Source organism: Hirundo rustica, chromosome 4 (assembly GCF_015227805.2).
Source record: "Hirundo rustica isolate bHirRus1 chromosome 4, bHirRus1.pri.v3, whole genome shotgun sequence".
NCBI lineage: Eukaryota > Metazoa > Chordata > Aves > Passeriformes > Hirundinidae > Hirundo > Hirundo rustica.
In genome coordinates this window covers 64333464-64345378 of record NC_053453.1, presented here as the reverse complement: position 1 = coordinate 64345378, position 11915 = coordinate 64333464, and the positions used below count along the sequence as shown (strand labels likewise).

Sequence of the window (11915 nt, the reverse complement as noted above, 5' to 3'; positions counted from 1 at the left end):
GCTTTGAGGCATTCCTGGCCAGGTGCTCTCCCGCGATGCGACTGTGTCCCGATCAGCCTCGGGAAGCCGTGCCAGTGACAGCAAATCAGGACTTTGGGTTGACGGCAAGTCAGAACGCCGGCAGCCCCCGTCGCTTCTCTCGGGCATCCCCCTTCCCCCGGGCGAGCAGCACAGGACGCTCCACGCCCGGAGCGAGGGGCGGGCGGCGGGGCGGGACGGGACGGGGCGGGACGGGGCGGCGCTCCGGCCGGAGGGCGGCCGGGGCCGGGGCCGGGGCCGGTGGTGGCGGCGGGGGGCGGGCGGGGAGCCCCCAGCCGCGGGTCCGCAGCCGCCAGCCCGGCGCCGGGCGCCGCCGCCGTCATGTCGGGACACGGCCCGCCCGCTCCGCCGCCGCCGCCGCCGAGGAAGGTAGGGGGGGGACGCTAACGCGGGAGAGCGGGCGGAGGTGCCGCTCCGAAAAATCTCTAACTCCCTCTTCCCTTCCGCCCCCCAAGTGGTTTTTCTTCATCCCGGCTGCAGAGAGGGAAAGCGGGGGCCGCGAGCCGAATGCTCCCGGGCGCTTTCCCGCCGGGACGGGAAGGCTGCTGCTCCTCCCGCTGCTCCCGCCGGGCGCGGGAGGGCCGGGCCCGCTGCCGGAGCGGGGCTCGGCCGGGGGCAGAGGGGCCGAGGGGAGCCGCGGAGCTGCTGAAAAGCCGACCCGAGCGGGTCGGGAGCGGTGGGGCGGAGGAGCAGCGGCAGCCCCGCCACCCAGCACGGGGCCCCTGAGTGAACTCAACCCTGCCTCGGTCTCCTGCACAAAACAGGAGGAAACGCTAAACGCATTCTTTGGGGGAAGCCCGGGCCCTGCTGGAGCAAACAGCCAGAGTTCTCGGTTCGGCAAAACCCTGAATCCCCCTGTGGTATTAGCCCTGCGCTCTCCCTCTCTGCTCCGGATAGCCTGCTTCCCTCTCCCGTTGCCTTCCGCTGGAAGGAACGCCGCAGTTGTGCGCAGCCAGGTTTATCAGGGCGGCATTTCTGACTCCCGGTGGGGATCGGTGGGAGGATTCACCTGTCCTGGGGAGAAAGACGCCTTCTTGCCTTCCCGCCCTTGTACCCAGGGATAATGGGCGCTAATGGATTAGGGATGGAGTTGGTGGAGGGGAATGTTGTTTGGGGAGGGAACAAGGGAGTTAGAGCTGGCTGCTGCCGTGGTCCCAAGGTGTCAAATGCGAACTGGGAGGTAAAACCATGCCAGTGTTGGCAATGTTGCCATGGAGGTGTATTTGGGACGCTTTCAGAGGTTTTGGCTTTTTGAGTGTCCAATAAGCGTGTCTCTTGGTGCTTGGCGCTGGAAAAGTGATGGTGATGGAGGAGTGAGGCTTTCTGACTGTTTGGGTCTCCACTGGAGCCTCCTCACAGGAGCAGGGACTAAGTGCCAAACACTGGCCCTTAATTCTGCTCTTTACAAGAGCACAGCTTGTTTCCAAGGCAGGTCAGCAAGTTGTTTCTGACCCTGAGGTGTTCCCAGCCACCTTCACTATTGCCTTTTAAAGTAGTTGTTTTAAGTTTGTTTCTTTTCGAGAAGAACATCTCCAGCCTGGAACTCAGCTGGAAGGATAAAGAGATGACCAGAGGGATTTGCATGGGGCTTTTATTTGCTGCTGTGAGGGGAGCTGCTGGTGTTGATGGTGGATTAAAAAGCTGTTTTCTGTGTTGGCTGCCACCTTACTGACCGCCGGTTCTTGGTGTGTGGTAGTGAGGTCCAGCAATGTGTACTGGCTCTGTTTTCTGAACCACCGAAAAGGGAGTTGTTTTTGCATCCTGGCAGAGGAAAGGAATGCATTTCCTCCACCCTTGTGTTGTGTTCTGGATTGTTGTCGTTGGGGTAGTGTTTATGGGGTTTGGTGCATGTTGGGTTGTTGTTTGGGTTTTTTAAATAATCCAGGCAGCGTTTCAGCCTGTGAAAATGGATAACTGTTATGTTGGGTCAGGCTTGGAAGCAACTGAAAATGCTAAGTATGGAAATGAGAGGGAAGCCACAGGATTTCCCAGGGTAATAGAGCGCCGTTTTGAGAAACGGAAGAGAAAGCACTGAAAACAAAGCGCGCTGGAGTGGCTGGGGATGTAAAAAGCAGAGTAAAGATTTATGGCTCTGCTGGGACCACTCTCTGCCTGCGTGGGTGAGAAGGTTGTGTGCTGAAGCCTGGGCTGGCCTTCAGCACATCGGTGTCCTCGCAATCCACGCAGAAGATTCTCCCTGTTCACCAGCTCAGATCCAAAGTGCAGTGTTCCTCGCGGACCACAAGTGCATGTGGAGCATCCCAAAGTGCTGCTTTTGGTACTGCCCCCAGCTTGCTGCCTTGGGAAAGCTTTCAGGACATTTTGTTTGCAAAGACAACCTTTGTGTGTGCTCTCTGTTCTCTAGAAACAAGAAGAGCATTTAGATCCATTGTCAGACACTTGCAGTAGTGTCTGACACCACACTTACAAAAGTCTTTCTCCCATGCCTGCTGTATTTATGTGTTAGAAATGTTCATTTGGACAAGGAGATAATAAATTAACACTGTGTAAGCTGTGTTTTTCAGAGGTGATCTTAATCTAGAAGTATCTTTTCCAACAAGTTATTCTTAATATTAGCCATCAACTAAATCATATGGACAGGATTTAAAATCTGTATTCTGCTGGGCACTCTGGGAGCATAGAAGCAAGCTCAATCCTTCCCCAAATTTAAGAAAATTGCCGATGAAATCATCACACAACCGAGCCAGTCTCTTAAAGAGGGAGAGATGCTGGGCATTTCAGAAGTGTCTGATAAGTGCCATGTTCTTTTGGACCCCCTGAATGCATCATTCAAAGCAGCTGGTTCTCCCTTCCTCTTGTAACACCTGACATTTATTTCCTGGCTGGAGCTGTGTGGAAGCTGCTTCCTCCTAAGTGGAGGCCAGACCGAGGGGAGGAAAGGCAATGCAGTGTGCCATTAAGCCCATGCGAGTGGAGAAGAGCTCCTCTTCAGCCCTTGTTGAAGCTGGTTAATTGTGATGATCTTAGGCCATCAGAACTGGGGTGTAAGCTCTTTAGGGAAGGGTTTTTTGGCGGAAGGATTTAAGTACTAGTGGCTGATATGTCTGTTGGCAGGATCCCAAGAGCTGGGCTGGAAGAGCCCTCTACTGTGAGAGAAATGCTGAAATAGGACTTTTAGTGCACTTGCATAGCAGTTCCTAACAGGCTGAGGAGAGTCTCAGGAGGGAAGGAGGGAGTGGGATGGAGCTGGAAAGAAATTCCTTGTTTCATTCAAGTCCGGGCAGTAAATGAGCGATGCTGGCTTTGCTTAGATGCAGCTCAAATAACATTGTATCTGAGGTATCTGTAAGCACCGTTTTAGAGCACAAAGCAGGAAAAGAGACAATGTTTTCTTGACTGCAGCTCTGAAGCGCAATGGAAGGAGCAATAGCATTTTGATCTTGCTTATGGGATTTTTTTTCCTGGTCTTCACCTTGGAGATGCTTTATCAGCTCCTGGGAATCGAAGCAAAGGCTGAAATGTGAGGATATTCATGGGGTTTGGGGGTGGCTTCAGCCAGGTTTTAGTGAAGATGACTGTATGACTGAACTCCCAGCTTCATGAAGGCTGTGCTTTTGTAATGTAGCTTCTGCAGGGGCCTTGGGTGACCTTGAAGTGAGTGCCTAGGACAATCCAGAGTCCCTGAAGCCCCTAAGCTCTACAGCCTGGGATTTCAGCTGAGGCCTGTGTCTTTTGGTGGAAGCCTAGCACAGAGCAGGCTGAGGATCAGTTCAAGGTCTCTGTATATAAAGCACTAAAAGGCATCATCACTGTCTTACATAAATAAATACTTAAGGTCCTACAGGCTGGTCCCATTCAGGATTTCTCCCAGCCTTTACTTGGTTCACCACTCATTTGGGTCAAGGTGCTCTGTGTCTGTGGGCATGGGACTGATGAGATGCAAGTCATAATTCCCCAGACCTTTCCTGATCAAAGCAGTGGATACTTACCTGCCACTCATGTGAGTTTTCACCAGTTCATGTCTCTTCCAGTGAGCTGGAGCTCAGTGGGAACTCATGGCAGCAGGACACCTTTGGGGCTCTGCCATCATGATGGTCCAGCCCAGCTGTGCTGAGACAGCTCTGAGCAGCTCTGAACCCTGTGATGTGGTTCCAGCCCGTCATCCTTGCGGTTGTTCACGCAGGCTGTGCTCTTGGGATAATCCTGGCATGATGGCAGGGGTGATCCTGTGCTGAATCCCCAGAGCTGCTCTGAGGTAAATACATTGCCTAAACATTTTCTGGGCATATGCGGGGTCCCGTGTGTGTGCAACAAAAACCCCAAAAGGAGGCTCATGGGAAATCTTCCTTGCAAGAAATTTGAAACACTGTGACTCCTTTCTTTTACGTAGGTAACATGTATTGAGGACATAACTGCTGTCTTTTTTGAAAACAGCGCTGTCCCATGGTTAAGAAGGAAGTCAAGCATAGTTGGAAGGGCAGAGGCTTGAAAGAGTAATGTCCTGCTGGAATGAATGTCGTGAGTGCTGGTATAATCTTCATTCTTTACTCCAGTGCTTTTTCCCCTCCCCAGGTTAGGGAAACCAGCTGTAGCAGGCATACTGTTACTTTCAAGGATTTAGCAAAGCAGATGCAGGAGTTTGGCTTTTTGAGTGTCCAGCAAGCATGGTGGTGATTTAAGATCGGGTTTTACTGACTAAACTTGTTAGGACCCAGTGCATCTCTGAGGCCTTCTTAGGGCAAGATTGTCATCCCAGTGCTGGGTCACTGCCAGTCAGGTTTGCTTGAGGTCTTCTGGTTTTCCTGTTTTTAATGGCTGGCACGAACAAGAATTTGGCTTGACTGTTACCTGTATGTGCTGTCACACGTGACCCTTGCTGAATGTGAGATACATCTGTGTCTGCCTTCTAACAAGCAATTCCTTGGTTGGGGTAAAGGCTCAGGCTGCTCACTGGGAGCAGGAGGGCTGGGAGAGGAGATGTTTGCACTGCAGCCAAGCTGCCGTGTCCAGCCTGGGCAGGAGTTGCTGCTCCTCAGTCCCCCTGCGCTGCAGGCAGAGCTCTGGCTCAGCCCTGTGCTCCTGGGCTGGGAACTGGCAGTGTTTACGTGATGAAAGGGAGCAGAAGATGGCTTTTCCTGAGCTCTGCCTTTGCCCATACACATGCTGGCCAGGGGCCAGGATGGAAACTCTGTCCTCATGAGCAGAGAGAGGGAGATGGGAGGAGCGAGAGATGAAGAGGGGCCCAGAAGCAGAGGGAGTTAAAATAAAAACACCAACTCACAGAGAGGAAAGCCTGTAAGAGATGGCCCTGGCCATCCCCTGGGCTCTTCATGCAGTTGGCTCCACGTGCAGCGCTGACAAGATCTCCTCTAGAAGCGTGAGTAAGGGGCCTGGAGCATTTTGGGATGTGTGGTGGAAGATCAGAGTAAAAGGCGAAAGGAAGGAAGCCAGGCAGGTAAGCCAGCTGCGGTCCAGCCCTCTCTGTGGTGCCTGAAGTGGACTCTGGGACTTACTGGTGCTGTACCACTGATAAGGCGGGTGCTGCCATGTGTGCCATTGCAGGAGCACTGCTTTGTTTTCAAGTGTGGCATCCTTTGAGCATGGCCAGTCTTGCCTCCTCTGCAAAACAGCATTGCTAATGCTGGTGGGGGTCTGTTCCACTGCTCTCATTCCCTCTAGAATATGTACAGCAGAGAGCTGCTGATCTGAATGGAGCTAGTGTAAATATAGGCTCTGCCAGGAGGTTCTGGCAGCTGTATTTTCCAGTGCCCATCTCCTCCTCAGGCATCATGGTAAGTAATCAGATTGGCTGAACAGTTCAGCATATGGGGGGCTGACCTTGCCTGGAAAGGCTTTGCCTTTGGTAGGACATCTGTGTAGGAGACTGTGCCTGGCAGGTCTTGGAGAGGCACTCACAAAACCTTTGCTCTGAGCTCCTTTGAAAATCTGGCCCAGACACTTAAAATGTCAAGAGCTGATGATGGTTAGGGACAGCTTGAGTGGGGAAAGGTGCCACCTCCCTTGGAAGTGGTTGAAAGAGTTCTGGATGACACCTTGCCAGACCCGGAGACTCCTGATCCTAAAGATCCCAGAGAGCAGATAGCTCCTGACCAAGTTCAGGCACATAAGTTGTGTTTCCGGAAACTTAACGGGGACTCTGGCAATCCACTGGAGAGACTGTTTCAGGGAGCGAGGACTTGCTGTTCTTTGTAACCAGAATAGCTTTAAATGGCTAGATGCTCTGTGTTTTAATTAGATTTCCCTTTGGGAATAAAAATGGTGGAGTGTTTCTGCAATCCTGCTACATTTAAATACTCTGTACTGTGCCCCCAGTCTGGCAAATCGTTTAGGCAGACACGTGGGTCATGGCCCATGCTTCAATCCACCCATCCCAGTGCCTTAGCTCCCAGCGCAGTGCATCATCCCTGCTCTGGGAAGTTTGGAACTGGGCTTCACGCAGTCTGACTGAAGAGAGTGGTGTGCTTTGAGCACAGACTTCAAATTAAGCACTTAGTGCTTAGGTGTTCTCCTCATCACAAGTAGTCTCTCACTCGCCCACTTGTGTTCTGTAGAATCATTTTATATTAGCAGCGCTCTTGAACGTGGATTTTCTCTCCTTATCCCGCAAGGCCTCTTGCCAAGCGCTTGCTGATGAGCAGTTCAGGTGAGATGCTGTCACAGGCCTGGTATTTTGGAAGCACTGTGGATAGGCATGCATGTGTGAATGATTAAATCAGCCCATCGGGGTGTCATCTGGAGAGGAACAAATGCTGAGCTTGCTTTGCAGGCGGGGGGAGGATGAGATCCCCCTCCAGTTTTTGCTGAAAGCTTTTCCCCTCTGCAGATGTGCAGCTGCTGCTGTTCCCTGCCAAAAGGCGGCCGTGACTTTCGGAGCTGGGGAACGTGCGCACATCTGTTTGCAGAGGAGAGCAGCAGAGGGGCTCGGGTCTCCTGTCCCAGGGGATTATGTTCTCGTGATAGATAGTGCTGACTGTCATGGAGGGAAATGGCAAATTTCACGGGATGCCAAGAGGGCACTTCATAAATATGAGTTTGCTTGCCGGTGTCAGACGGACACCACCTTTCTAAATTAAAAAAGAAAGAGCTCCCAGAGACTTTTCAGACTATTGGAGGCTTCTCTTTAAAAACGTTAAGCCCCTGCAGAAGAGGTGTGTTTTCTACATACAAAAATATGCTGTGTTTCGGCTGCAAAGGATGCTGTGATCCCAAAGGCTTCACAGGGCTTTTGGGTAAGAGTTGAGTCTTGGGTTACCCAGAGCTCAGGGTGGCTCAGCAGCAAAGGGAAATAAATGCCCCTTAGTAAAACTGAGAAGGAAGTCTCTGCACCAGCACATGTAGCACTTCAAAAATCATCATCTGGTCAAAACCAGGCCCTGGAGCATCCTCAACAATCTACTGATCCAGGAGAGTTTTTTTCTTGAATTCTGGGAGCTTGGGAATAAATAACTGGGAATCTGGTTTTCCCTGCCTTGACTTGCTAGGGTGCATGTACAGCAATCCCTAGTCAAATCCTACAAGACTATTTGTTACTGTAAAGAAATGTGTAAGATATTGAGCTTTTTCCAGATGATGTCAGAAGCCCTGATCTCTCTGGTTCTTGTTTCTCAGCTTTGTCAAACTCTGAGAGAAGCCTGAGAGATATCCTACTGGGAAACCAACACATGGTAACTGTTTTTGCATCAGATTTCTGTCTCTGTCCCGTGAGATTACTGTGAGTGACTCCAAGCTGAAGTTTTGCCATGGTGTCACCTCTCACATAACAGTCCTGTTCTTGTGGTGGTGAAGGATGCTGACAGCTATTGCTGCCTACTCTGTGCTAAACCTTGCCCCATCAGTATCCTCTTGTTTGCACAGCAGGAAACTTTCCTTATAGAATGATTTAGCTTACTCAAATTCAGTGGGAAACCAAGGCTTTTCCCCAGTTAAATTCATAAATTCCTCCACTAGTCAAAGAGAATTTTGGGTACATTCCAAGGAAAATTAGAATCACCTCTAAAAGGCACAAATTTCCTAAAATGTTGTCAGAATTTGATTAGGTGTTTTTTTGGTTGCTTGGGGTTTTTTAGTAGCTTATTCTGACATGTAATCTATTGCTTTAGTTCCACTCGCTTAATGTTTGTTTGCATGGGGTAAAATCATTTTTCTCATCCAAAGCAATCTGGAAACATTATCAGAAACAGAAACTTGGCGTTTTAGAGCAGTGAAGGACTTCAGCTGACCAGCAACCACTGCATGAATACAAATTCTGTCTTTTTCTGTCCTTCAAACCTGTCTTCCCAAATGTCTAACCCAGTCCCTCTTGCCATTCCTATTCAAGGCAGACTTTCATTAGAATTTTATTCTTATTACTTTATTTTATTACTATTACTATTATTTTATTATTAATAGAATTAACTAGACTAGATTGAGTGTGGAAGGGACTCACAGTGATCATCTTGCCCAGCTGCTCGACCACTTCAGGGCAAAAGTTAAAGCACGTTATTAAGGCCATTGACCAAATGCCTTTTACACACCGACAGACATGGAACGCTGACCACCTCTCTAGGAAATCTGTTCCAGTGTTTGGCCACCCTCTTGGTAAAGAATTGCCTCCAAATGTCCAGTCTGAACCTCTCCTGCTGCAGTCTTGAACCATTCCCACGTGTACTATCACTGGGAAGCGAGGAGAAGGGCTGAGCCTCTCTCTGCATTTCCCCTCCTCAGGAAGCTGTAGAGAGCTGTGAGGGGTGTTTTATTTTTACTTCAGGCTCCTGATCAAGATCTACTTTTTGAAAAATCAAGCCTGACCTTGGATTATATTGTTTTCTCTCTTCCTCTTTCCCTGGAACCAGGTAATCACCAACCCATTCTTCTCTCCTGACAGCCTTCAGCACATCAGCTGTTTCCCTGTCTCTGTTGCACGTGTAACTTTTCTTTTCTGACCTGTAAACAATGGGGTATTTTTAATGTAGGAGATTTTGGTGCAATTTGCTGTGAAATCCTTGAATGCAGAATTAAGCAGAAGAATATATAATGCAGCTTTTCTTAAGCAGTGCTTTCACAGAGCTGGCATGACAGCGATGAAGTGATGAGATGTGTGTGGATGAGGTTACCCAGAAGGACAAGGTGATGCCACTGTCACTGCTCCGTTAACTTCAGCTGAGCAATGACCTCAGAGTGAGGTTAGGAGTTTTTTGGTGCTTTGGAAGAAATTTTGTGGTATTGGTTTTTCAGTTTCATGATTGAACAAAAAGCAATTATAACTAACTGCTTGGAGAAAGGTGGCAGGGGAGCCCCATCTATTTTCTTCCCTCCATTTTTCCTTTCAATAAAATAAATAGGAAGGAGACAAACCCTAAATAGTGTTTCAGCTCCTTGTAAAGGGAGGGTTTAACACACACCCCCTCAATTTAGCTTAATTTTGGTAAGAAATGTCATTTCACAGTAAAGAGCCTCACTCTTGTAAGCTTCCTTCAGATTACCTCAAATGTTTTCTTGAAAATTTCTCCCTGTTGGGTTTGGAGTTTTTTGGGGGCATGCTGAATTTAGATCAAACTTGGCAAAAAATATTTAACTTAGTCAGAAACCATAAGTAATTTACTCATCCAGCAACACTCAAACCTGTTTGTGATTCATGCAAATTGAATTGCTGAGACCATGCAGCTGCATTTCAGGTATGTGAGAGCATTTTGACCAGATAAGTTATTTTCTGGAGCATTTCTGATCGGGTAAGAGAAACAGGCACTTTTCCACTGTGGTTCAGATTTTTTCAGATGCTACTTCAGGGAACCAGAGTACTTTTTGAGCATGAGTCTCTTCTTGGGAGTATTCTTAGTTTTATATGATAACTATATTTGCAAACATTGTGCATCTCTAATATTCTTTTTGCTTGGGAAGGTGTATAAGGAAAGATAACTTCTTGCTAACCTATTTTCAGGACTGAAATTTCTCCTGTATCTTACTTATCACTTTAATTTGAATGCAGTAATAAAACAAAATCTTCCCACTTAGGGAAGATTTTTAATAAGTAGATGCTATGCAGTCTGAACATTTGAGTTATTACATGCAGAAGAGATGGGAAGAGGAATGCCTACTTGAATGCCAAACATTCTTCTTACCAACCAAGAAGTAAATCAGGTGTAGCATTACTGAAGCTCTTCTTGTTCCTCTTCTAATAGAAGAAAATGTTTGGGGAATTTCCCCTAAAAGATCAAGTTTAAGTTTAGTTTTCCAGTTATGTCTGTAGACATTCTCTTTTCAGTAAAGAAAGTACAGTTGTTATCAAATATCCATTGTATTCAACTGCAGATAACTGAGGCGGCATTGGGCAGCTTCTACCTTTGTATAAAGAACGTGGTTCTGCTAAGGAATATCTAAAAAAAATACAATCTAAAAGATGTAGAGATTTAGATTAAATGTTAGGGGGAAATTCCTTATTGTGAGGCACTGCAACAGGATGCCCTGTCCCTGGATGTTGTGGATGCCCCGTGCCTGGAAATGTTCAAGGCCAGGCTCTGTGGGGCGTCAAGCAGCCTGATCTGGTGAAAGTTGTCCCTGTCCATGGCTGAGGGGGTGGAACCAGATGGTCCTTGAGGTTCCTTCCAACCCAAAGCATTCTGTGATCTAACTGGCCTGTTGATACAGTATTTAATCTATGGAAAATGTGCATTTGCTGCAATCACTGTCTTCTAAAGAGGGAATAAAACCATTTACAGACAGCCTCTTTCCTGAGCCAGATCTTCAAAGCTGAGCGTGTCATGCCGATGCTTTTGGGACCATGGGGATGGGAATTTCACAGAGAAACTTGCAAATCATCAGGGTGTTATACCAGGTGGGTCACCCTAGTGCTGGCCCTCTGCTGTGGGACACCTCTTGCCCTGCAGGAAACCCTTCTATTCTTTTGACATCACATGAGAACCTGTCAGAGTTGTCCCATCCCATCCAAAGGGTTTTTATGGACTTCAGCAGATGTTTCTGTAGGCACATGTGTGTTGGGGCTGAGCAGAAATGAGGTGAATGTGGAGAGTGAAATGGAAGCCACACCATAACCACTGCAGTCACCTTCAGTGCAGCTGGGATTTCCCCTTGCTTTGGACTGGAAATGGCATCTTTATGAGCATTGAAGATGAAAGGGGATGATGTTTATTGAATAGTTTAGGGGAAAGGGCTTCTGCAATCCAGAAGATTCCTACTTTGATATTTTTTTCTGGGTCCTGTAAATCATGCCCTCGTGAAGCGCAGTCAGTGCCGGCTGCTTTGTAGTAATGAGCTTTTCCTGTGCTCAATAAACAGTATCAGGGCCCGGTCCAGCACAGCATCCAAACATCTTGGGTGGAGTATGCCCTAGTGGTTACCCTGGAATACAAAACTTGGATGCACATTCTCTGGGTTGGAAGCTTATGTACAAATAGCTCTGCTTCAGTTGTGAGATAAGGGCTGATGGAGACAATTGTACGTGGGTGCTCTGCTTTTGCTCCGTTATCCAGCAGTGTGATGTATGTGAAAGAAAGTAAACAATGGAAATTGAAGTCCTTTATGTATGTATTGGCTTCAGCACATCCCTTGGAAGAGAGCAGTGAACAATATGTGCTTGTTTGATAACTCTCCAGTTTCTAGGTTTTCTGCTGCGAGAAGCCCAAAGGAACACTTCAGCAAAGGAAAAAAACAAATCTCCGAAATAAATGCTTTCAGTATTTCTCACTTTTGTTTGGTAGTTGGTTGGTTGGTTAGTTTTTAATTTAGATATGAAATAACTTTAAGCTTTAAAAAAAATTGTACCTTGATCTCTCTGAAAGCAGAATGAACTTGGGGAGAAAATATTTTCCTTTTCTAATTGTGAAAATTTACAGCACTCCTCACTATTTGCCAGGGCAGCATTATTAGTGGATTCATGGCCTCCCAGCTAGCTTCCATGG

At 48.0% G+C, this 11915-nt stretch overlaps 1 protein-coding gene across 1 annotated transcript in view; it reads left to right on the top strand.

Annotated features, from left to right (window-relative positions):
- Nucleotides 1-341: 341 nt before the first annotated feature.
- The window catches only part of DENND2A (DENN domain containing 2A), a 57449-nt gene continuing 45875 nt past the window's right edge, over nucleotides 342-11915 (top strand). Inside the window, exon 1 of the mRNA XM_040061386.2 lies at nucleotides 342-408. The gene's annotated coding sequence lies outside the window, so the exon portion shown is untranslated. The remainder of the gene's footprint in view (nucleotides 409-11915) is intronic.